This window comes from Leucoraja erinacea, chromosome 7 (genome assembly GCF_028641065.1).
Source record: "Leucoraja erinacea ecotype New England chromosome 7, Leri_hhj_1, whole genome shotgun sequence".
Lineage (NCBI taxonomy): Eukaryota > Metazoa > Chordata > Chondrichthyes > Rajiformes > Rajidae > Leucoraja > Leucoraja erinaceus.
In genome coordinates this window covers 57,903,337-57,927,996 of record NC_073383.1, presented here as the reverse complement: position 1 = coordinate 57,927,996, position 24,660 = coordinate 57,903,337, and the positions used below count along the sequence as shown (strand labels likewise).

At 44.9% G+C, this 24,660-nt stretch overlaps 1 protein-coding gene across 6 annotated transcripts in view; it reads right to left on the bottom strand.

Annotated features, from left to right (window-relative positions):
• Positions 1 to 24,660, bottom strand: part of spopla (speckle type BTB/POZ protein like a) — a 188,808-nt gene that overhangs the window by 105,135 nt on the left and 59,013 nt on the right. For 2 of the 6 annotated variants that reach the window (XM_055638653.1, XM_055638654.1), the window contains exon 1: positions 6,746 to 6,808. The exons of the other annotated variants lie outside the window; for them this stretch is intronic. The gene's annotated coding sequence lies outside the window, so the exon portion shown is untranslated. Of the gene's footprint in view, positions 1 to 6,745; positions 6,809 to 24,660 lie in introns of those variants that run through there. 6 annotated transcript variants of the gene reach the window in all.

The following is a 24,660-nucleotide window of genomic DNA, read 5'->3' as shown; positions in this document are numbered from 1 at the left end:
AAATATACAATTATATTTTGAAAACTCTCTTAAAGTATCAACATTCAACTTCCCAATACAAGGTAAAATAAGTCGGGAAGAACTGGAATAACACTTCAGAAGCCATGCGCTCATTGACCTTGAATTTACATTTAATTTTGCCTTGAATGGCAAATTAGTTCAAATGGGCATTTTATGATGTTGCACACTCCTATCGAAAAATGCGCTTTTAAAGTTCAACAAAATCGAAATCACACAGATGCTGGAAATATGGCGGCAAGAAATGGCGGCACACACAGTTGCAGCGGCTCGATGTCCTCCCGGTCAGTGCTTCGTGTTTTTTGTGTATGTGTGCGTGTTGTTTTGTGCCCTGTGTACTTACTGTCGGGCGAACAACGTCTACGGCCGGCAGGATCTTCTTAGGATTGGAGCCGGTCGCGAACGGGGGGTTACCGCCGAGTTTGTCCGCTCATACAAGATCCCGGCGGACATAGCGAGGAGCCCCGACTTTCCGTGGATCACCATCCCCGCGGGGAGGAGGCGAAGACGGCGCAGAGAGAGAAGGCAAAAGCGAGGTGGCAGGGCCGGCGCGCTGGCCAGGCTACGGAGGCAGCCACTGAAACCACCGCTTCCCAGCCTGTTTCTCACGAACGCCAGATCCCTCGCTAACAAGATGGATGAACTGAGGCTAGACTGCAGCTAACAACGCCGTGAAGGACAGCTGTATCCTGTTGATCACGGAGACCTGGCTTCATTCTTTCATTCCGGACTCTGCTATCGAGCTAGCAGGCTACACAGCACAGCGTCATGACAGGACAAGAGACTCTGGTAAGAGCAGAGGTGGAGGGCTCTGTGTGTACGTGAACAACACCTGGTGTACAAACACAGTGATTGTGGACAGTCACTGCTCCCCGAACCTGGAGTATGTGACTGTTAAATGCAGGCCCATTTATCTCCCTAGAGAGTTTACTGTTGTCATGATAACTGCTGTGTACATACCACCGGATGCTAATGCTAACTCGGTTATCGGACATTTGTATGGTAGCACTAGCAGTCAACAGAGCATGTATCCTGACAGTGTTCACATCATAGCAGGGGACTTTAATCACAAGGACTTGAAGAAAATGCTCCCCAAATTCTACCAGGATGTTAAATGTGCTACTAGAGGAGCTAACACACTGGACAAGGTCTACTCCAACATCAAGCTGGGCTACAGGGCTAGACCATTACCACACCTGGGTCAGTCGGACCATATGTCTCTGCTTTTAATTCCTGCATATGCCCCCCTCAGGAAAACCGCTCCTACCATCACAAAGACCATCACAACCTGGCCTGATGGTGCATCTCAGCAGCTGCAGGACTGCTTCGACAGGACCAACTGGGATGTGTTTGAACACCGGGACCTGGAGGTGTTCACAGACAGTGTACTGTGTTACATTAAAAACTACATGGACACGGTCACAGTGGACAAAAGCATCTGGGTCTACCCCAACCAGAAGCCCTGGATGACCCGGGAGGTCCAGCGGATGTTAAAAGAGAGGAACACCACTTTTAGGTCTGGCGATAGGGCTTTATACAGCAAGGCCCGAGCTAACCTGAAGAGAGGCATCAGAGAGGCCAAATCAGACTACAGGAGGAAGATAGAGGACCACCTGGACAGTAACAACAGCAGGCAGGTATGGCAGGGGATCCAGTATCTCACCAACTACAAGACCAACCTTGGAGCTGCTGAAGGTGACGCCTCATTGGCAGAGGAGCTGAGCCTTCTTTGCTCGCTTTGAAGTGGAGCCACCCGAGACAGCCACATCACACCACATGGTCCACAGCAGCCTTACCCTCAAGATAGAGGAGCATAAGGTGAGGCGCACGCTGCGGGCCATCAATCCAAGGAAGGCTACTGGGCCCGACGGCGTCTCTGGACGCGTGCTGAAGGACCGCGCAGACCAGCTGGCTGGAGTCTGTACGAGGATTTTCAACCAGTCTCTGGCCCATTCCACTGTTCCACCCTGTCTGAAGTCCGCAACCATAGTCCCCTTGCCCAAAAAAACCCACATTTCCAGCCTCAACGACTACCGGCCAGTCGCACTCACACCAGTGGTGATGAAACGTTTTGAAAAACTGGTCCGGGGTCATATCACATCACTCCTGCCCCGAAGCTTTGACCCCCACCAGTTTGCGTACAGAGTGAATAGATCTACAGAGGACGCTGTAGCCACAGCTCTCCATGCTGCACTGTCCCACCTGGAGCAGCGGGGGAGCTATGTGCGGATGCTCTTTGTGGACTACAGCTCTACTTTTAATACCATCCTTCCCCACAAACTGGTGGACAAACTGGGGGACTTGGGACTTCCACACTCCACCTGCATGTGGATAAATAGCTTCCTGTCGGGTCGCAGCCAGAGAGTCACAGTGGGCCATCACACATCCACGGCCCTCAGCCTCAGTACCGGCTCTCCACAGGGCTGTGTGCTGAGCCCCCTGCTCTACACCATCTACACACATGACTGCACCCCCGCCCACCACAGCAACACCATTGTCAAATTTGCGGATGACACTATGGTGGTGGGACTCATCTCCGGGGGGGACGAGTACGCCTACCGGGATGAGGCGGAGCAGCTGACAGTGGTGTGGAGAAAATAACCTGCTCCTCAACACCTTAAAGACAAAGGAAATAATAATAGACTTCAGGAAGAATAAAACAAACATGGTATCATTAATTATCAGAGGGGACTGTGTGGAGAGAGTGGCGGATCTCAGGAAGAATAACTTCCTGAACATCACTCAGAGACTGCTGCTGTCCTTTTATCGGTGCTCCATTGAGAGCATCCTAACATACTGTGTATGCGTATGGTACACCAGCTGCACAGCGACTCAGAGGAAAGCGCTCCAGAGGGCCATTGACAACGCCCAGAGGATTGTCGGCTGGAGGACTTACACAGTTCCCGCTGCATCAAAAAATCCCAGAGTATTATAAAGGACATTTCCCACCCTGGACTCTCCCTGTTTGAACTGTTGCCGTCAGGCAGACGGTACAGATCTACAAGGACAAGGACAAACAGACTTAAAAACAGTTTTTACCCCACTGCTATAAAGGCACTGAATGTAGCTGCCAAGGAACGCAGGGGCGATACATACTAAGGGACTGTGGCACACTATGAAATCGACAGAAGGATGTAGGGTTGGGTGTTTATGCGTGCTATGTTCATGATATTTATTTTAGTTGTTTATCTTTTTTCAATATTTTACCTTGTATGTATCGTTAGCTTTTAGAAATGTTTGAATGGTGCACTGACTGACATTTTTAAATTTTGTTGTACATGGTTCATGTTACAATGACAATAAAGAAACTATTCTACTATTTTATTCTAAATATGCGATTAAACCAGATACTGTTTTTTAAACAGCATTTTGAGTATTTAGATCATTGGAAGCTTTTACAGTACAACTTTCTTGGTCTGTTGGTGGGCCACAAAGACTACATTATACAGTGACTCTCGTACTTAATTAGTAGCAAAAGCATTCTGTAATGTCATGAACCAATACAAAACAATTAAAGGCAAATTATTCTCTTACTCTCTTCCTGTGCCTGGTGAAAAATTTGACCACCTTTTATTTAAATTGCAAAAATGTTTTAACATTTAAGCAAGCACACAAAGGAATGTGACAGAGGAATGAGCAAATGGGAAAGTATGTCTGGCAGTCATGATTAGATGACACGAGGTAGGGGGTTTTAATTAAGGGGAATAATAATGAAAAACAAAATACGTAATATAAAAAAACTCAATAATTCAGCGTTTTGTTGTTTGGAAATCAATGGGATTTTGCAGCTAGCTTTGTTTGCTGTTTTGTACTGTGTTTACTTGTATGTTATTAGTGTACCTTTAGTTTTTGTATTACGTGGGGGTGGGGGCAAACCTTTATCACTTTCCTGGACAGAGATGCAACTTTTTAATCATATCTCCGTCTGCACAGCAGCTTTAACATCATGAGCTGGCTGTCCTTTTGTTAGGGATCAACTGCGGGAGCTCCAACCGCAGGAGCTTTGACCACCCCGACTGTGGGAGCTTTGATTGCCCCGATGCAAGAGCTCCGATTGAAAGAAGGTACAAGTTATTTGCCTTTCATCACAGTGGGGAATGAGGTCGCCAGAAAATGATGGACGTGCTGCCTGCACTGGTGAGGACTCGGAGGGAATGCCGTGATCTTGGTGTTTTGTGGGGACATGACTCCATGAGGACACCCGGAGTCTAGTGTGAGTGTGGATGGCTTTCTGACTGTTCGGGCTGCATAGAGAGAGTGACAGCGGTCGGTACAATTCTGGTCACATCACGGTGAAGGAGCGTGTGTGTGGCCCGGACATTGAACTGATGGCTATGGGTGTCCGCTTATGCTGTGCGCCCTGGGGATTCTCACACGCCGTTGCGGTGGCTGTTCAAGTCTATGTTTAATTTTTATGTTATGTATCTTGTTGCTTTTTTGTGTGGTGGTTGGCAAATCAAATTCCTTGTAGGTTTAGGCGGCGCGACTCTCGTCAGCAGCGGCCTCTGCAGCCCGTCTGCGTTTTTATTATTTTTGTCTATGTTTTTATGTACTTTTTGCTATTTTTTGTTGGGGTGTGTGTGTAGGGGGGGTGGGGGTGGGGTGGGAGGAAGGGGGTAACTTTTAATCTCTCCCTGCACGGGAGACCCGACGTTTTCTTTGTCGGGTCTCCGTTGTCGTTGGGGCTGCAACGAGGAGCGGCCTCCAACAGGAAGACCGGGGACTCTGGTGCCGACTACTCACCTCACCGTCGCGGAGCTGGCCGAGTGCAGAGCGGGTGGAGCGGTGGTGGAGCGCTGCTGCTGCTGCTGCGGCCCGACCTCCGGAGATTCGGAGGCTGCAACTGCGGGTCTGGCGGACGGCGGCACCGGGAGCCCGCGGGTCCCTGGAGGGAGACCGCTTTTCAGGGCTCCTGCAACGGCGACTTCTCCCGCCCGAGTTGCAGGGTCGAAGAGCTCCTGGAGCGGGGCCTTACAGCACCGCCCCGCGCGGCTTGGAATGGCTGCGGGACTCTGCGAGTGCACGCCGGGGGCTCTAACATCAAGAACCCGGTGTGCGACCTTGCATCACCCGGCGTGGCTTTAATGGCAGCAGGACAATCGGGGGGGGGGGGGGGGGGCTTTGACTTTGACTCTGACATCGTGGGGGGGGTGTGCAATGGAGAGATAAGTTTTTTTGGCCTTCCATCACAGCAATGTGATGGATGTTTATGTAAATTATGTTGTGTCTTGGGTCTATTTGTTTGTAATGTATGGCTGCAGAAACGTCATTTTGTTTGGACCTCAAGGGGTCCAAATGACAAATAAATTGTTTCTTGTATATACTTGGCTAATAAATTAATTACAATTACAATTAGTTAATCGTGTGAGCTAGGTGACTAGGGGGCGAATGGAGTGAACAGCCAGAACTTGTAGTTGGAGCCAGGTGGGTAGCCAGAGCTGTTGTTGGGGTCTGGAATACCAGCAGTCAGGATGGGTGGGTTTGCAGCAGGAGCCAAAGTTCTGAGTGTTTGTACTTCATTATTTTTAAGTTCAACAGGTTCACTGGAAAAGTTATTGTACTACTGTGTAAAATGTAAAAATACAATAAGAATGTACTTGGGTATTATCAGGAGTAACACCCAAAAGTTCAGAAAATTTACTTGTCCAGCACCAGTCCCAAGGGTATCAGGTTATTGGAGCTGTACTCTGATTGGATTTGCCATTTTTCTAGACCATGTCAGTCAATGCCATCAAATGCTGTTTGAACAATTAGTGAATGTGCTCTACGAATTCTGAACTTTGTGCAAGGAACCACATAAATTGTTTATCGAAAGATAACATGCTGTTCCTTAAACTTAGTTAGAAAGTAGCAGAGAAGACAGTCAGTGTTGACTAACAGATTGTTTGATTATCAATCCATCTTGCGTTTTTTGTTTACAAAAGCATGTCATCTTAGAAAGAATTTACCATTAGAACAGCTGCAATTTAGTACATGATTTAAAAAATTCTCACACCCAAATAAAGCTACTCTTATGAAAGTACATTTATCGGGTCAAGAATACAACATTTCACAAAAGATTGTGATGTAACTCAATAATGCAAAATAAAAGCACAAGGTTTATTAGATAGTCGACTGGTAGCTAAGAGCTTAAGCATTATGGTACTTTCAAACTCTATCCCCGTGATCTATCCAGTCTATAACACCGGACTGGCAATAGTCATGGCGACATCCAAGGTACTAGATAGGAGAGCAATTTTTACCACTTTATCTCCAAAGTGTGCAAAAGGAGTTAAGTCCAATTGCAGTAACTAGAGGGGTCTCCCTGCTAACTTTGCAGACAGTGACAAAGTTCTCAACCGCCATCTCCCCAATGTCCAAGATTTGCTTCTTGATTGCAGGTGAATTTCATCCATCCAGAGGCACAAAGGATGACAAAGGATGTTGAGACCCTCATGTCTGGTGTTGAGACAAAAACCTTTCTCTCAATGTCAGCAAGACAAAGGAGATTGTGATCGACTTTAGAAAGCAAAGTGTTACACACACCCCAGTTTGCATTGACAGTGCCGAAGTAGAGATGGTTGAAAACTTCAAATTCCTAGTAGTCAATATTGATCTTGCTCCAGTTTTAAATACGATTCACACATTGGTCATTCGTTAAAAAAATGGACACGAATACTACAAGTAAAAGATACAAGATTCGATATTCAAGGGAAATTACAATCACAAGCATAAACATGAAACTTACCAACAGACTATGCAGATCGAAGCCTCCTTTACGAATATTTTGGTTATGAAGAATGCACTTTACCTTGACAGATAACATAATTTATAAATTTATTACAATTGCAACTGTAACCAAAAAGCATGACACTCATTGAGGGTTTGAAGATTTACTGCTTGGAAAATATTAATAATTTACATGAATTAAACTTCATCACCAGATTTATTTTCAGGTCATAAACAGTTCTGAGCAGAACAATTACAATGACCACATAGGATATTGTGACATAATTTCATGTGAAGCAGCATTGTCCAATAGAAATTGGAGATAAATACACATAGCTACAGGGACAGATCTTAGCAGGAAATACAGCAAATGCATTTCAGTAAATTTACTTAAATCACTAACACTCAGTCACCTCAGGAAGTTTAACAATCAAAATCACACAAATTTCTTTCTTACTATGGGGATTTTTTCCCTTACAATTAACCAGTGTACCAAGGTCTGAGTTCTTAATCATATGTTCTTCAAATGAGTGTATCAGGAATGGGTGCCCATATTGATTTACGCATTCTTCCAAATTTATTGCTGAGAAATCCAATTAACTAGATCAGAATCCCTAATTAGCAGATTGCAGCCAATATATTTGGGCAATGATGACAACCAAACCAACATTAATCAACAGTTTAAAACCTAAGTTGACAACTGGGAATTTGGATGCACAAAGATTTTTTACGTACTATTACATTTACATACAATATGTAGGTGTTATTGCTTGAGAATTTAAATAATGTTTTAAATTTTAAATAAAGCATGAGGTATACATTGTACAAATGAAAGGTTAATTACAGGCTTTGGCCACTGAGTGGCAGCATGACATGATACTGGGATTTGCTCTTTTAAAGTCCGTTACATGGGTTTTGTGCTCCAAAGGAATGGTTGAAAGCCCGAATCTCATCGCATCAAAATAATTTAAAACGTATCCCTATATTTTTTACATTTCTCATTACCGCCTTAATCTCTACCACAACCTTCAAACCCCTATGCCAGCAGCTGTCCAAAAAACAACTGAGGCCTTCTTCATCGTTTCCCTCACGAAGGGGACTATGTGAAATCTGCTCAATTTTGGGACCTTCAGGAGATACAAATTGGCCACATCTGCTGTCAGATGATATGGACGAAAATATAGGCGGAATGATTATTACATTTGCAGACGATACAAAAATTAGTGATATAGTGTACAGTGAAGAAGGTTGTCGAAGGTTTCAACAGGATAGTGACTAACTGGGAAAGTGGGCAAAGGAATAGCATATGGAATTTAACTGATAAATGCAGAGATGCATTTTGGCAAGTTACACTCAGACACGATGTACACAAAAGCAGAGCCCTGGAGAGTATTGTTCAAAGTGACCTAGGATTACAAGTACGTATATCTCCTAATGCAGTAATGCGGGTAGGCAGGTAGTGAAGGTGCATGGTGCATAGGATGGTGCAGCGATAGAGTTGCTGCCTTATAGCGCCAGAAACCAGGATTTGATCCTAACTACGGGTGCTTGTCTGTTTGTACGTTCTCTCCGTGACCCGTGTGGGTTTTCTCTGGGAAGCTCCGGATTCCTTCTACACTCTAGGTTTTGTAGGGTAATTGGCTCGGTATAATTGTAAATTGTCCAGTGTGTGCAGGATAGTGTTACAGGCCTTGGGCTTCATTTGCACCTCATTTACGCGTCATGTGGAAAAATGGTCGACGCGTGGGTGACGCTCGCGTAGCGCACGGTTAGGCATGGAATCGCATGTAGAGGCGCGCAGTATTGCGCGGTGCTCCAGGATTTCGTAGTGTACCGAAATCCTCGCGCGCCACCTAAGTGACGTATCAATTCAATTCAATTCAATTCAATTCAACTTTAATGTCATCGCACAAATACAAGTATCAGTACAACGAAATGCAGTTTTGCGTCAGACCGTAGTAGTTGTACATAAAGAGAAAAAACAAGAAAAAAATAGAAAGAGAGAAGATACAGAATAATCAGGAAATACAGAATGATTAAACAAAGGGGGACAGAGGGACCAGAGAAGTCTATCGTCGGGACTCCGAGTTCAGCAGTGTGATTGTGTTGTTATAGAAGCTTTTCCTCATCCTGCTGGTACGTGACCTGAGGCTCCTGTACCGCCTCCCTGATGGGAGGAGGGCAAACAGTCCATGGTTGGGGTGTGAGGGGTCTTTGATGATCTTCCCAGCCGCGATGACGCATTGGCGTCGCATGCTGTATCGCGTGTTGACGCCTGGTTAAGTCACCGTGCGTCAACGTCTGTAAACATGCTACGCCATGCGCCGCACATACGTAGTTGACCCGCCTTTTCCGTGTCATGCAACCTCTAACCTCGTCCACACAGACCTCCTCCTGGGTTTCTTGCTAGCCTTTCTTCTTGTACTCCTGCCTGGCTGATCTGTAAGTATGAGGGCTGCTGTTAACAAAAGTCTGTTGTTGCTGTAGCAATAAAATCTGTGGTTCTTCCATGATGGTCATGATGCAGAATAGAGAAGCAGGGTATTCTAATGACGTCACGCGCACCAGACGGCTGTACTGACGCATGACGACGCGTGATTTGCGCACGTCAGTCACTACCGGCATGTCGCGTAAATGACGCGCAAATGGGATAGGCCCTTTAGTGTGCATGGATTGCTGGTCGCGGACTCGGTGGGCCAAAGGGTCTGTTTCAATACTGTTTCTGTAAGCTAAAAGCTAAACCACAAGTGAAGACACTGATTACAAGTCATGCTACGACATGAGTTGTACAAAAGAATGGTTGGACTGTTGTATGCACTGCAAGAAATATGTGATCAAGTTAGAGAGTGTGAAAAAAGACGTTGCCTGGATTGGAGTGCTTGAATGATATTAGACTGGGCTTGTGTTCCCTGTAGCAAAGGAGGTTGAGGCTGACATGATGGAGACACAATGGCTAATATAGATGTGGTGAGTTTAAGTTTTTATGCTGTATGATTTTATGGCTCCTTCTCATCCTCTGCACCTATGCTTGTTTTCTGCCATCCATATTTTTTTTCTCTCGAACAGGAGATCAAGGAGCTCATACATCCCTGTATTAAAAGGAACAGAATCCCTTCCACACAAAGGTTTCTGAAAATCCAAATACACCACATTCACGTCTCCCATTATTGATTCCACTAATGACATCCTTAAACAACTACAGTAGATTAGTCATCCATAGCTTTCTTCCATAGCACTTAGCTTGATAACTAGCACCAAAAGACTTTTGATCAAAATGCAGCATTTCAAACTTCTAAATAATCAAAAAATTCACTTCTGTCAGAGAAAGCAGGTTATTTGGATCATTGCTAAGATGCTGTGTGCATCTCCATAATTTAGCTGGCAGCAAAGGCCATTAGAGAAAAGTGTTTATAAGAAGACAAACAGAACATCATAACTTATAGTTATCCAAGGGTGATTACAAAGCAGTGGTTGGGCCTGCTGATCCCATCAACTATCCACACAATGAATAGGAAATGGTGGAATTAGAATTGTAATGGCAAAAGTTATGAATGCCATGGCAAAATGAAAAGTGAAAAGAAGGGATATAACAGAACAAAGGCATTTTAATAAATGACTGGAGGAAGGATAGAATCACAAAATATGCACATGACACTGATATAAAGAACATTAACTTGTTTGAATTGAGTAATCATCATGTAATGTGCAATGAATGTGGAAAAAATGTAAACACTATTGTCTAGATTGGGAATGTAGCTGGGCAAACTAGATGGAGACAAGGTAGAAATAAATTTAGCCTAAAACCTGCACAGAATAATACCAATATTATTCCAGTTATTCCATCTGAAATTACTATAATGGATGATACGACAAGGAAAGTAGGTAACAAAACTGCAAGGGTATGAGAAATAATGAGTTGAGCAAACAGGAATATTAGTAAAGTCCTCTAGATTCAATGGCAGATTCATTGGCTATTTTTCAACATTTTTTAGAGGCTAGGAAAGTTGCAGCAAATTGGAAAAGGATAACAGTTCCTGGGAGGAAAGGAGAAAGAACTACGGAAGGCTACGGAAATGCTGTTATTCATTATTAAGGAAGTGATAACACAGCAGTTAAAAAGCCAAACATGATTAGGCAGAGTCAGTATGGTTTTATGCAAGGGAAATATTTCTTAACAAATGTATTAGCATTCCTTCAGGATGCAACTGGCACTATAGCTGAAATGAAGCAAATTGATATAGTGTACTTGGGATTTCCAAAAGGCATTTAATAAACTAGTGTAAATGGTTATTGCACAAGATTAAGGTTTGTGGGCTGATAATATATCAGCATGATTAGAGGATTGGTTAGCAGGCAGGCAATCTAAGTTCTAATTCATGCCAAAATATTTGTGGAATTCTAATTCGTGCAGCAATTTACATTTTATATTAATGACTATGATTACGTGATGAAATATAATACTCAAAATTGGTAAATATGCAATGTGCTTTCATGCTTTTACACAAAAGACACACATGCTTAGAAGGACTTTAAGGCTGTTTACTGCATTAAATGAATACTGCATATATGACTAATGTCAAATGAGAAGTCACAGAAAGTTGTTAAAGCAAGGATGGCGTAATAATTTGTCACTTGGTTTGGTCCCATTTGGGGGTAAAACCTTAACCTGCACAAGCCACCAAGGCAACTGTTGTTCATTAGACATGCAGCTGCCATACAATTTGCAAGCTGAGCTAATGGAAGAGGGACAGCATTTTTAGAAAGACCTCACAAAGAGATGAAAGGTAAATACAAAAGTTGGGGGTTAGAAATACTTTGAAATTACAGACAGTTCACTATGCAATGCACCCCTTACTTTATTGCATATTAATTACGGTCATAGGTTGAAACCTTTGATCCAATTTCCATCATTAAAAATTAAAATAAATCATGTACATCTACGGCATGCATGTAACATGACAGGCAAATGTGTCAGCCCTAACAATGCCCAAATGACTTGGTCCACTTAACCAAGAGAAGGGCTTTTACAAGAAATGAGCACAATTACTTAAAAGCAGGACAAATTTTGATTTAAGCACCATGTGAAAAAAGTGATAATAGATTCAACTACAAGGCAAGAATGACTATTAAAGATTGAAGCAAGTTGTGAGTGGGCCAATAAAGACATGTTTCTGAGGGATCTGTGTTACCCACTTTGATAAGAAGAAAAGACAGAATATTAATTAAACAGTGTGAATTTATTTATTTTCACTATTTATTACAAAAGTTAGTGACATCTTGGGTTCTTAAATAGGAATGTTCAAACTGAAGTTCATGCTATAAACCTGGGGCCTCCAAACTTTCAGCATGAGGGCCACATTATACATTTGGCACATTTTTGCGGACCGTAGGAAAAAATAAAGAAATGTCAGTTTTATAAATTTAATGAACTCAAAAAAGAACTGGAAGAAATTCAAAACAAAACTTGTAGTCATCAATCAAAGTTAACCAATAAAATCATAAAGTTTTATGCAACCACATTAATGGGAAGGATGGAACTCCTTTTTTTGATTTTGACAGTGGTTGCGCTGCTGACTGGGGTCGGGCCCCGTGTGAGTGGTAGGGAGATCCTCCAATTCTCGCTGTAAACACAACCTTTCCAAAGTTCCGTCTAACCGAGGGGGTTCCCTCTGGAATCACAACAAGTGCTTTTCCTGGGAAGTGGGATCCTACTTCGGGCAGCTGAAGCCAGCCCTATGTGTGTGACATGTGTCTGTGTATTGAGGTTTGAGTGTGTGAGACACCGATGGCAATAGCTATTGCGGGATTCGCACGGTGGCCGGAAGGTTTCCTATCAATCACTCGCTTCATCCAGGCGGGAGTCTCCGGCCTGGATGAAGCCATTGGATGAAGCTATTGGATCGGGGCGAGGTGGGGAAGGATGGGGAATTTGTCTGAAAGAACTTCTTCATCCGCCCCTCCTTCTCGGGTTTCTGTCAGCTACCGTGCCAATCTCTGGAGGCACAGCCCAGGGAAGGACAGGCTTGGCACCAGCACAGACTCGACTCTATCCTGCTCCATTCCGTACCGCAAAGCCAGCGAGCGCCTCGCACAATCTCTCCATCCACCGATCTTTAACCACTGCAGCCCTGGTGTTCCTTCCAGGACTTTGGAAGATGTGGCCCGCCATCCGCTCAGAGACATGGGTCCTGGCCCCTATGCAGAACAAGGTTGCCGACCCCTGGCCTACGGCAAACTGACGTGTAAGTTCCCGTGCTACCACAGAACCCGCTAAATAGCCTACCGCACAAAACGTGTTAAGAGCTTGCTGCGGGCTGGATAAAATCTCATGGCGGGCCGGATGTGGCCCGCGGGCCATAGTTTGGAGACCCCTGCTATAAACCTTCCTCCTGGCTTTTAGAAGATTCGGATCATAAGAGAAAACCGATGCGCATAATGCTTGTAGACCGGTACTGATCACCAGGCTGACAGCGGAAATCATAGTACCTCTATAAATCAGATTGAAATCATGGATTAGTGAACTGTGTGCCATATCGGAAACATGTTTATCACATACAAATTAAATAATATAACATCTTAGGAGTTAGTCCATTGACAATTCTTGGATCATCTTTATTGATGATATGCGCAGGGAGCCTCGGCGGCAGCAGGAGCCTCAGAAATGATGGGGCCTCAGCAGGAAATGGGAGCCTCGGTGGCGGTGCAATGTGAGAGGACGGGGAAGACAATGGGGACCTGGTGTGGGGTGACCGCCGAGTAGATCAATGGAGGGGGGACTGCCATGATGGACGGTGGGAGAACAAAGGGGGACCCGGTGTGGCGAGGAGGCACCAGGGGATAAGCCTGCGTTCGTTTGTTTGTTGCTCGTTCCGGTTTAGTCGTTGTACACACAGCAGCCAGCCAAAAGTTGCTTGTCCTTTTCTTTTTTTTTGCACTTTTAATTTCAAGTTTTTATGTATCTTGTGTGTTGCGACTGTTGGCAGACCAATTTCCCTCCATGGATGAATAAAGTTTTATCGTATCATATCGCACCAGCTAAATTTAAAGAGCACCGTTATAAGTATCCTACATTGTAAAATAACAACAGTTCAAAAGTATTGTATTGGCTACTAGACCAAGTAGTTATTAATTTGCTCCTTTTACCCCCATAACCACTCTATCTACTGACGCATAGCCCCCAACTTGCAGTCACATCTAGAGAGGGGGGGAGGGGGTAGAGAGTTAGGGCAGAGAGAGAAGGGGCAGGGACACAGAGAGAGGGGCAAGAGGGAGAGGGGGGGTGGCGAGGAGAAGAGGGAGGGTGGGTGAGAGGGGAAAGGTGGGGGGGTGGAGGGGAGGAGAGGTGAGGGGCGGGAAGAGGAGGGGAGAGAGGGGAGAGAGGGGGGGAGAGGGTGAGGGGAGAGGGGGGGAGAGGGGGGGGGAGGGGGGGGGAGAGGGAGGGGAGGGGGGGGAGAGGTGAGGGGGGGGGGGGGGGGGAGAGGGAGAGGAGGGGGGGGGAGAGGTGAGGGGAGGGGGGAGAGGTGAGGGGGATAGGGAGGGGACGGGGGGGAGAGGTGAGGGGAGGGGGGGGGGGTGAGGTGAGGGGAGGGGGAGATGTGAGGGGAGGGGGGGGGAGAGGTGAGGGGAGGGGGGGAGAGGTGAGGGAGGGGGGGGGAGAGGTGAGGGGAGGGGGAGAGGGTGAGGGGGAGGGGGAGAGGTGGGGGGGGAGAGGTGGGGAGCAGGGAGGGTGGAGGGAAGGGGGTAGGGTGTGTGGAGGGGAGGGAGGGGATGGAGGGGAGGAGTGGGAGAAAAAGAGGGGAGAAGAAGAGAGAGGGGGAGAGGAGGGGGGGGGAGAGGAGAGGGGGGAGGAGGAGGAAGGGGGAGGGGGGGAGGGAGAGGGGGGGGGGGAGAGGAGAGGGAGGGGGGGGGGGGGAGGAGGGAGGGAGGAGAAGAGGGAGGAGAGAGGGAAGGGGAGAGAGGAGAGGAGAGGGGGGGAGAGGGAGAGAGGGAGGAGAGGAGAGGAGGGGGGAGGAGAATTAAGAGAGGAGGAGAGGGAGAGGGGAGAGGAGAGGGAGGAGAGGAGAGGTGAGAGGAGAGGTGAGGAGGGGGGAGGTGAGGGGGAGGGGGAGGGAGAGGGGAGAGGGGAGTAGGGGAGAGAAAAGAGAAGAGTGGAGGGGAGGGTTAGGGCGAGTGGAGGGAGGGGAGGGGAGGGGAGGGGGGGGAGAGGGGGGGAGAGGGGGGGGGGAGGGGAGGGAGGGGAGGGGTGGGAGGGAGGGGGGGGGAGAAAGTGAGGGGGGGGAGAGGGAGGGGGGGAGGGGAGAGGCGGGAGAGGTGGGGGAGAGGGGAGGGGGGGGGAGGAGGGGGGGGGAGAGGAGAGGGGGGGGGAGGGAGGAGGAGGGGGGAGGAGAGGAGGGGGGGGGAGAGGGGAGGAGAGGGGGGGGAGGAAGAGGGGAAGAGAGGAGGGGAGAGGAGAGGGGGGAGGGAGAGGGGGGAGGAGGAGAGGGGGGAGAGGAGAGGGGGGGGAGAGGAGAGGGGGGGAGAGGAGAGGGGGAGAGGAGAGGGGGGAGAGGAGAGGGGGGGAGGAGGAGGGGAGAGGAGAGGGGGAGAGGAGGAGGGGGGAGAGAGAGGGGGGGAGGAGAGGAGGGGGGAGAGGAGAGGAGGGGGGAGAGGAGAGGGGGGGGGAGAGGAGGGGGGAGAGGGGGGGAGAGGGAGAGGAGGGGGAGGAGGGGGGGGGGGGGGGGGGGGGGGGGGGGGAGGGGGGGGGGGGGGAGGGGGGGGGGAGGGGGGGGTGGAGGAGAGGGGGGGGGGGGGGGAGAGAGAGTGCCTTTTTATTTCAACCCAAACCCCCCAAACAACCATTTGCAGGCAGTGCTTTTTTAACCATATTTTCATTTTCAAACCACATTAAGGGTACTTACTCACGGTTGTGTGCACATGTGTTCAGTGTTATTCACAGCTCAGAGAAACGTGACCCTCTGCCTTCCTCCAGCTTGCAGACTAATTGAGGCACACCACTTCCTGGTTTTATAGTACATCCCCCCTGCCGCCAGCGGGGGCAGCAGAGAGAATGGGGAATTTTGTAAAATCATTAATATCTCTGTCATTTTTCATCGACTAGAAACATTCTCGGCACACTTGCGGCAGAGGGGGGCTCTGAGCGAGGTGGCCAAAAATGACGACCGTAGGTGGCGGCGTTCTCTCTGAAATTGCAGCACAGACGGTCAAAATCGGTCAAGAACAGACTTTTAGTAATATAGATATAGAGCCTTGGAATACCTTGAGGTTATGAGAATAACCATATCAATGCAAGTTTCCTTCTTTAAGCTAGTACTTCAGTTCAATAAAAATGGAGTAGTGGATGGCTAGCAGTACATCCCTCCCCAAATACGTAGATAGGCCATTAAAGAAATGCCAAAGTAGCTCAAAACATGAGGCAAAGATTGCTTGAGGAAATATTGTTCTTGGCGCAATCTCTCCTGTACATAAATATTTACATCAGTTAGATTATATTTAGGGAAATTTCCTCTGGTATTGCAGTTCTCATGGCGTTCACTTTGACAGAATTACAGTAACTACTTTTCCAAACAAATATTGACATGCAAAATCAGCAGAATCATGAAAGACTTGAGGGCAGGCAAATTATTCAGTTGCATCATCATTGCTCAGAAAAATAAATAAAAAGGAGTGAACAGCAGAGTGGAATTAAACCAAGCAACTAATGTGAAGATAAATAACAGCCCAAACCAGACAGCTAGTCTGTTGCCATGCTGTAACATTTATGGTGCAGAATGTAACCAGCGTAACCATATATGATAAAGGTGTTTTTAGTCATTCCCCAGAATTTGATCTTTATCTGTAGATGGCTACTTATTAACCAGTGTGATGAAAAGTAATTCCAAATTTGTGAAACAATGTAATTAACCACCTTAAAAGTTTTATATTTACAAGCTGCTGAGAAAATATGGGTAGTTGGAGGAAGATGTGAAATAACATTCACATTTGTATATTTGCAAAAAGAAACCAACAGATATAAGACAATGAGTATTGAATATTATTAACAGAGCTGCCAAATCACTGCAAATTCGGTTTGTATACAATATCGCTGGCCTACACAAAACAAAACTATTTACCTATTACTCTTCAAAGCTGTAACACAAAACTTGAACATGAGATCATATATATTATTTTTAAATTGCAGTCTCAAAGTGTAGGTTTTCTGATATCATAAAACAGAAAACTGCTTTCAGGGAGATGAAAATAACACCACCCACAGAAGATGCAACCAATATCAAAATTTAGCAGCATGAGTCTCAGGTTTCAAATTGCCTTATTGTCTGGATAATGTGACCGACATTGGCTGAGCTGAAGATGGGATCCAACCACTCTCACAAAACGCCACGGTGAGGACAAGGACGGAAAGAACACTCAGTTCACTCAAAGCAAACTTTAGGTCATTTGTTCCTTGCGTCTGCAGAGATATCTCCAGCGCTCGCCACACCTTCCAGAATAACTTTTCCAAAGCAAAAGCCTTGTGGGTTGTCTTCCAGCTGTCCTACCCTAGGCGTTTCCTAGTTGCTTGGGAGCCGGCTGACTGAGAAAGAGTTATCTGTGCAGAGAGTCGATGGCATCACTGCATCACCGTAGAACCGCCTTGTTTTGATCTATGGGCGGTACACATCTTTACAATCGTTCGGTTTTTGGCGTTCGCTAGGAGCTGGAAGTTCAGTCGTATGTGTAGTGCCGCAGAAGAGACCAGTTGCAATGACTTTTATCTCATTGCTGCCTCTCCGTGCGCTCCTTGGCTTCGGAATAAAACTGCGGTCGAGACGAGGGGGTTCTGAAGTTGCATTCTCTAGATTGAGGGCATTTTCACGATTCTCCTAGAAGCAACGAGCCATGGCTTTACCATTGGCTGTCTAACTGAAACCTCTCTCTTGTCTCACCACACACGTCTTTCCCCCCCTTCGCTACCCCACCTCTCACTGTCTCTCCACCAGTCCAGTCTCTCCCCCTGATTGCCTGCCCCCCCTCCTCTTTCGCTGTTACACCCTGTTCTCCCTCGCTACCAGGCAAGCCCGTTCACTTTTTTTTTCTTGAATGACCTTTGACAAATCCCATGATTCCTTGTGTTTTTCGGGATTACCAAACTCATTTATAGCAGCAGATATTTAACACATGTACTACTATTTATATTTGACTAATTTAATGAAGCTCCTCAGGATGTATGTGTATGATGGGGACCAACAGGTGTAATGTATCTGACTTTTCAGAAATCGCACAGAGAAGGTTGCTGAACAAAGTTGGTGAATGTGGAATAATCTTTATTGTTGCAGAATTATACAAGGCAATGGGAGACTATACATGGAGTATAATTTACCCAGCAACATTTAAACTTAAAAAGTTGCAGCAAAGATTTAACAGACCAGATCCTGAGAAGACACTTTTGTCATGAGGAGAGATTGAGCAAGTTAAATCTCTTTTGAGTTAAGTATTTGATGTAACCTCAGAGAAACAAACAAAATCCTTACAACGTTTGAAGGTGGGGATCATCAAATAGATACAGAAGTAGAAGGGTGTCCAAATTAGAGTTAGTTCATTTAGTACAGAAATGTAGATACATTTCTTCATTTAAAGAGTGTTGAATCTTTAGATGCCTCAGGATCAGGAGTGTGGGAGGCTCAGTTGATTTAAATTGCAACTTAGATCACTAGTTTTTTAAAGTATAATCATGGAAAACGGGAACAGAACAGGAAAAAGTGTCCAGGTAGAAGATTAGCAATCATCTTTTGGTGAATGGTGAAACAGGAATGAAGAGTCAAATTGCCAACTCTTGTTCCCGTGTATGTATATGTTTATCTGTGTAGATACACACGCCAAAAATAGTTAAACATACCCATTGTCACAGCAGTGTCAACTCACTCAAGATAACAGCAGCATGTCAAACCAACAAGGCAGTAATCAAATGATGAAAATACATCATATGCATTTAAAAATAAAATGCTTTGGAATTAGATTTTTGAGGTAATCTAATGTATGACTGGTTGATTAAAATACAACCAAACCAGTTAAAATACAACCAAAGTTGTTAACAATTGTTGCAAGTGCAAAATTATATAGTGTGTGCAATGCAACCCATGAAATAACTAAGTTCCGTGTAGGAAGGAACTGCAGATTCTAGTTTAAACCAGAGATAGACACAAAATGCTGGAATAACTCAGCGGGACAGGCAGCATCTCTGGAGAGGAATTGGTGATATTTCGGGTCGAGACCCTTCTTACTCCAGTAACTTCAGTAACAATCTTCAAACCATTTGCTTCTCTTCCATGATTATAGTAGAAAATGCTAAACCTTTCAACGGTTAACAGTTCTACCTTCCTTTTGAGGCTAGAACTGTTAGAAGCTGTTCTATTTCAAATACAGGGAAAGTAACTGTTCCTTAAAGGAACTAAAGTACCATTAACAAATGGGATTCAAGTCAACAACATAAATGGCCCTACAATTACGACAAGATCCCATCCCACTCATAATCATCCAGAGGTATTTCTTCCAAGACAGAATGCAAGTTATTATTTGAATTACAGGTAACATTAAGGAAGTACTTGCAATTTTTGCACATGCCATTACAGACATTTCTGTCTTTCAGAAGCACCACAGGAGTGCATTTTAAATAAAATTAGGAAAGCTGTACATTTTAATTCTTTACTCTCTTGGTGATGACCTGCAGCTCTGTGTATCAAATTAATAACACTTATGGGGCTTTCTCACGGGGCAACTTGATGCAAGATGTAACCAGAGTGGTGGTCGTGGTCTAGCACGATTTCACACGATATAACGGGGGGTAGATAAAGAGTTCCCACGGGTACTCGGCATTTCTGTTATTTGCGCGAGTGACTTGTCAGTCTCCCGAGCTTTCCCATTAAATCTTGAATGAACATTGTGAACTGTGAAGTGTTGTTAAATCATCACGTGGCACAAATGATGTCACTATTTTTTTCACACACTATAAATATCCTCCCTTGGTTGAATTGGCTCATTTGGAGACATGCCTGTACTAAGTAGTTTCGAGTACAGGATGGTGGTGTTTTTCATTGACGCGCTGTATGCAGCAGCCCTCTATGTGAATCGAGGATGCTTGCGTGAAGGCAGAAGGGTGAGATTAATTAAAAAGAGAATTAAGAGGAAGTCTCACTGGGTGAAGCCCATCTTTCAACGGAGACCTCTATTTGGACAATATGATAAACTGCTTAATGTGCTGTGCGAAGAGGATAAAAGTGCATTCACAAACTTTGTCAGAATTTCACCCGAGCTCTTTAATGAGCTGAAGAATAATTTGGGACCTCTGCTGAAGAAGACTGACACTGTAATGAGAAAGGCACTGGAACCAGGGTTGCGCATAGCAATCACCCTACGCTACTTGGCGTGTAAAAAGCTGTCTGCGACTTTTTTACTTTGCAGCTGCAGGGCACAGACACACTTATAAGAGAAGTTTAAGTTAACTGCAAAAACAGCACTTTTACATCAATAGCAATGTATGTTTTTAAATCATTGATAACATTAAATGGTTTTCCTGTTGATGTACTAATATATCGTTATATATACTCACATGAGCACCCGGGATACTCTGCAGCCTTCGTCTCCAGCAGGTTCCATTTCTTCTCCCTGTTTCTGTAATCCTCTCTGGATTTATCGTAAAGAATTTTGTTGAATTGCTACCATTCTACAAGTTCACCCTCTTGTTCCCTGGTGAAGTTATATGGCCTTACCTTCTGCCATCTTCCCTTTATATACGCGTCTGTTGAGGCTATTCCTACAACAGCTACTGGGGAGGCAATCTGAAATCCTTGCTCACCCTCTCCCTGCTCCAAGGAGCCCACAGGCAGTGTTATCTGTGGCATCTCCTGTTGCCTCTCCACCTGTCTCTCTTGCTGCGTCTCCTCCTCATTCTCCTGCATGGCAAAAACCTTTCTGACATGCTTTACCCCCTTTCTTTGAGCTTTTCTGGGAGCCATCTCTGCAAGTGTTCCAGTGAAAAAGATTCTCCAACAATGACAATGAGGTGGGACGTCCTCGATGGACACATCTTCCATTGGCGATATTGAGACCACCTTTTTTACTCACCTCTGTCCCTTCTGTCCAGCTTCCGTCCGAGTTAACCGTTCGCAGGAGTTCCCACGGTAAACGCAAGCGTTATTACGGATATCGCACTGACCTCTACGTCCATATAATGTTTCAACCACAAGTGTACAAGTCACTCTTGGAGAAATTCAAGCTTGCTTGAATTTTCTCCCGAGTCAACAAGTTACACGAGTACCTGCCGTTAGCGCCACGGTGGTCCACGAATGCCGTACGGTTATCGTACGAGGTTCCGTCGATGTTCAACTCTGGTTACCTCTTGCGTCAAGTCGCCCCGTGAGAAAGCCCCATTACTGTCACAATCCAACCTTTACGGGAACTCATGCTAATCTCCAACAAACAAGTGGAAAAGGGATTAACGCCCTACGATGTTGTATGCAATAGCACGGTTACCTCAAACACATCAGTAAGTAACCTTCCTTTCTAAAGCCTGCAATTTTGCAACCACTGTTCAAATTTTAAACAAATTTTAAACTGTTTTAAAAACAAACATTCTCAAATACAGTCAAAAAAGATATATATATTGGGGCAGTCTCTTGTCTTGTTTACAAAATACTAAAGTAGTTGCACAAAACAGACCCGAGTCTAGAGTAGACAAAAATTCTGGAGAAGCTCAGCGGGTGAGACAATTTAATACCGAGCCAAAGATACAGTGATTGATGTTCACAAGCTCAGTCAAAGGTTTTAAGAAACATCCTAAATCTGTGGCAAAAATTCAACTTTTGTGGACTTTAAATTGACCTATAGAGATACAGAGTAGATGGCAAGCGGTGCTCTCACTTAACTTTTCTTCTGTTTCCAGACGGGCAAACTAGGCAGCTTTTTACGTTGCCAAATGACAGTTCAGGTGGTCATTTAAAACGGCTTGCAGGACGCGTACTATAATGTGCTCGGACGAAGTGTGCGGTTACCAGTCTGAATTATGCTCAATGAAGCATTCACATGTTATTTCTGCTTCAAATAAAGTCACAAACTAAATATATTCACCAATCAAGACATTATATATACTCCAATGACATGCAGCAAGCAAAATTATAATACAGTATATACAGTATCTCAACTCTTGGCACGTGGCAAAGAATGCAATTTCCATTATTTCTTTCCACTTCCAAATAAAAATGTGGTTGGATTATTCAGCGTATGATCAACCTCGGTGAGACCAAGCGCAGGCTTGGCGATCGCTTCGCACAACACCTCCACTCAGTTCGCAATAACCAACCTGATCACCCGGTGGCTCAGCACTTCAACTCCCCCTCCCATTCCGAATCCGACCTTTCTGCCCTGGGCCTCTTCCATGACCAGAGTGAGGCCCACCGCAAATTGGCGGAACAGCACATCGTATTTCTCTTCGGTAGTTTACACCCCAGCAGTATGAACATTGGCTTCTCCAATTTCAGGTAGTTCTTGCTTTCTCCCTCCTTCCCCATCCCATTCCCAGCTCTCCCACAGCCTACTGTCTCAGCTTCTTCCTTTCTATTTACCACCCCACCCCCTCCTCCCAACATCAGTCTGAAGAAGGGTCTCGACCCGAAACGTCGCCTATTCTTCCCTCCATAGATGCTGCCTCACCCGCTGATTTTCTCCAGCATTTTTGTCAACTCATTCACACAAGTTCTGTTATCCCACTTTCCTCACCCACTCCCTACACATTAGGTAGCAATGTTACAAAATTTTGAGATTTAAAAAATCAAGTCTGCAATTTATCCCATCAGATAAAGCATAACAATAAGTTTAATTTGACACCTTATTCACTTTCATATCTCAAGTAATAAAAAAGTTATGGCCATTTTCATACTCGGAAATTAGCATCTTGTTCCCTATTGATTGTCTATGGACATAACAAAAAAGCTGTGATCGTGGACAGTCAAAAGCCCATAACCTTCTTAAAAATTAAGAGAACCGAATGAAATTTTCAGTTATCATAGATTGAACCATTCTGAAACAAATATAAAATAATCTTACTTGGATGACCTGAAATTAAAGCATATAATTAGTTAGTTACCCAATTGTAGCTAATTTCAAACTTCAATTCCTAGATCTAAACATCTATCCATTTCTTAATAAATGATTAACATTTTTAAATAGCCCAAGTGTCCAAATAATATTCACAAATAATTCACAATAAAACACGATTTTTTAATCTCATTTACATCAATTTATAGGCCAAATGGAAGGAATTTAGTGTTCATTTGCTGTAAATTAAAGTCAATTTAAATCGGCTTTCTAGTGGGTTCCTGTGAACACGCTGGTTTAGAACGTTCACATTGCGCTGGATTTGTGCCCTCAAGTGCCCAGAAAAATACTGCGGGATATAAAGAGCCCAAAATGAACTACTCGCTATAGAAAACTTTATATACAGGGTTATATACAAGCCCCATTTAATGTAAAAATAAGGTACATACCTTTAATTGTTTGCTTTATAAAACCCTGGGGCTGCGAGAGGTTGCAGAGTGAGAGAGTGGTTTTTAAACTACTATAAATATTATACAAGGCCATAAAAACTAATAATACCTTTTGCGACAGGGTCTTTCAGCGATTTTCCGTTGATGATTTACTAGACTGAACATTTTCGATTGGAACAGCCTAGTAAAAATCGCGTTTTAAACCCGCCCCCTCTAAACAGCGCCAAAATCACACACACGGGGGTAGGGCAGATGCTCAGCCACGATTCAGGTAGGTTTTGTAACATACCTACATTAGGGGCAAATTTACAGAGACAAGTTAACCTACAAAGCCAATGCGTCTTCGGGATGTGGGAGGAAACCCACACACTTGCAGGGAGAATGTGTAAATTCAACACAGACAGTACCAGAGGACAGGATCGAACACAGATATCTGGCGTGTGAGGCAGCAAGCCCACCCGCTGTGCCACTATAATTTGTTTTTCAACACAAAAAAATTATACATTGATAACTTTTGGTTACTAAAAATAAAGAAACTACCCATTTTCAGTCTTAAATCTCTAAGTAACGCTGTATGTCCCCCTTTACAGCTACTGTATGTTTTAATTCAGTTCAAGACTATGGGGCAGTACATTGGCCATAAAGTTGCAACCTAAAAGTGCCAGAGATCCAGAATTGATCCTGAATATGGGTGCTGTCTGTATGGAGTTTGCTCCTTTTCCCTATGATCGCATGGGTTTTCTCCGGGAACTCGTTTCCTTCCACATTCCAAAGGTGTGCAGGAACCTTTTTCAGACCCAACCCAAAACGTAATATTTTCTTTGGTGGTGGAGGGTCCACTCCAGTTTAAATTCCATTTGGAATATTTTTGGAGGACCAGGAAACCAAGAAGCAAGAGATACTCCAGGGAATGACTCCAGCTCCAGGGAGTGATTCTGCGTTGGTTTTGAGCGGTCGCGGCGAGGCGGCAACCAGACAGCAATTACAGTCAGATCTCCCACAATGCAAATGGTGGGAGAAAGTGCCCGGTGCCATAGGTGTCCCGGGTGCTTGCCAAGCCGGGCAAAATGGCACGGCTTTTAGGTTGCCCGGCAGGACTTTAGGTCGCCATTGGCACCCAGGCAACCATTAATTTCGAGCCCTGGCAAGAGTTGGATTGCTGAAGAGGTTGTTTATTTGGAATACGCTGAGAGGCATTTTCAAAACTTTGAAAATCAATATCCTTTTGTAGGTATGTTACAAAACCTACCTGAATCGTGTCTGAGAATCTGCCCCACCCCGTGTGCACGATTTTGGCGGTGTTTAGAGGGGGCGGGTTTAAAACGCGATTTTTACTAGGCTGTTGCAATCGAAAATGTTCAAGCCTAGTAAATCATTAACGGAAAATCGCTGGAAGACCCCGTCGCAAAAGGTATTATTA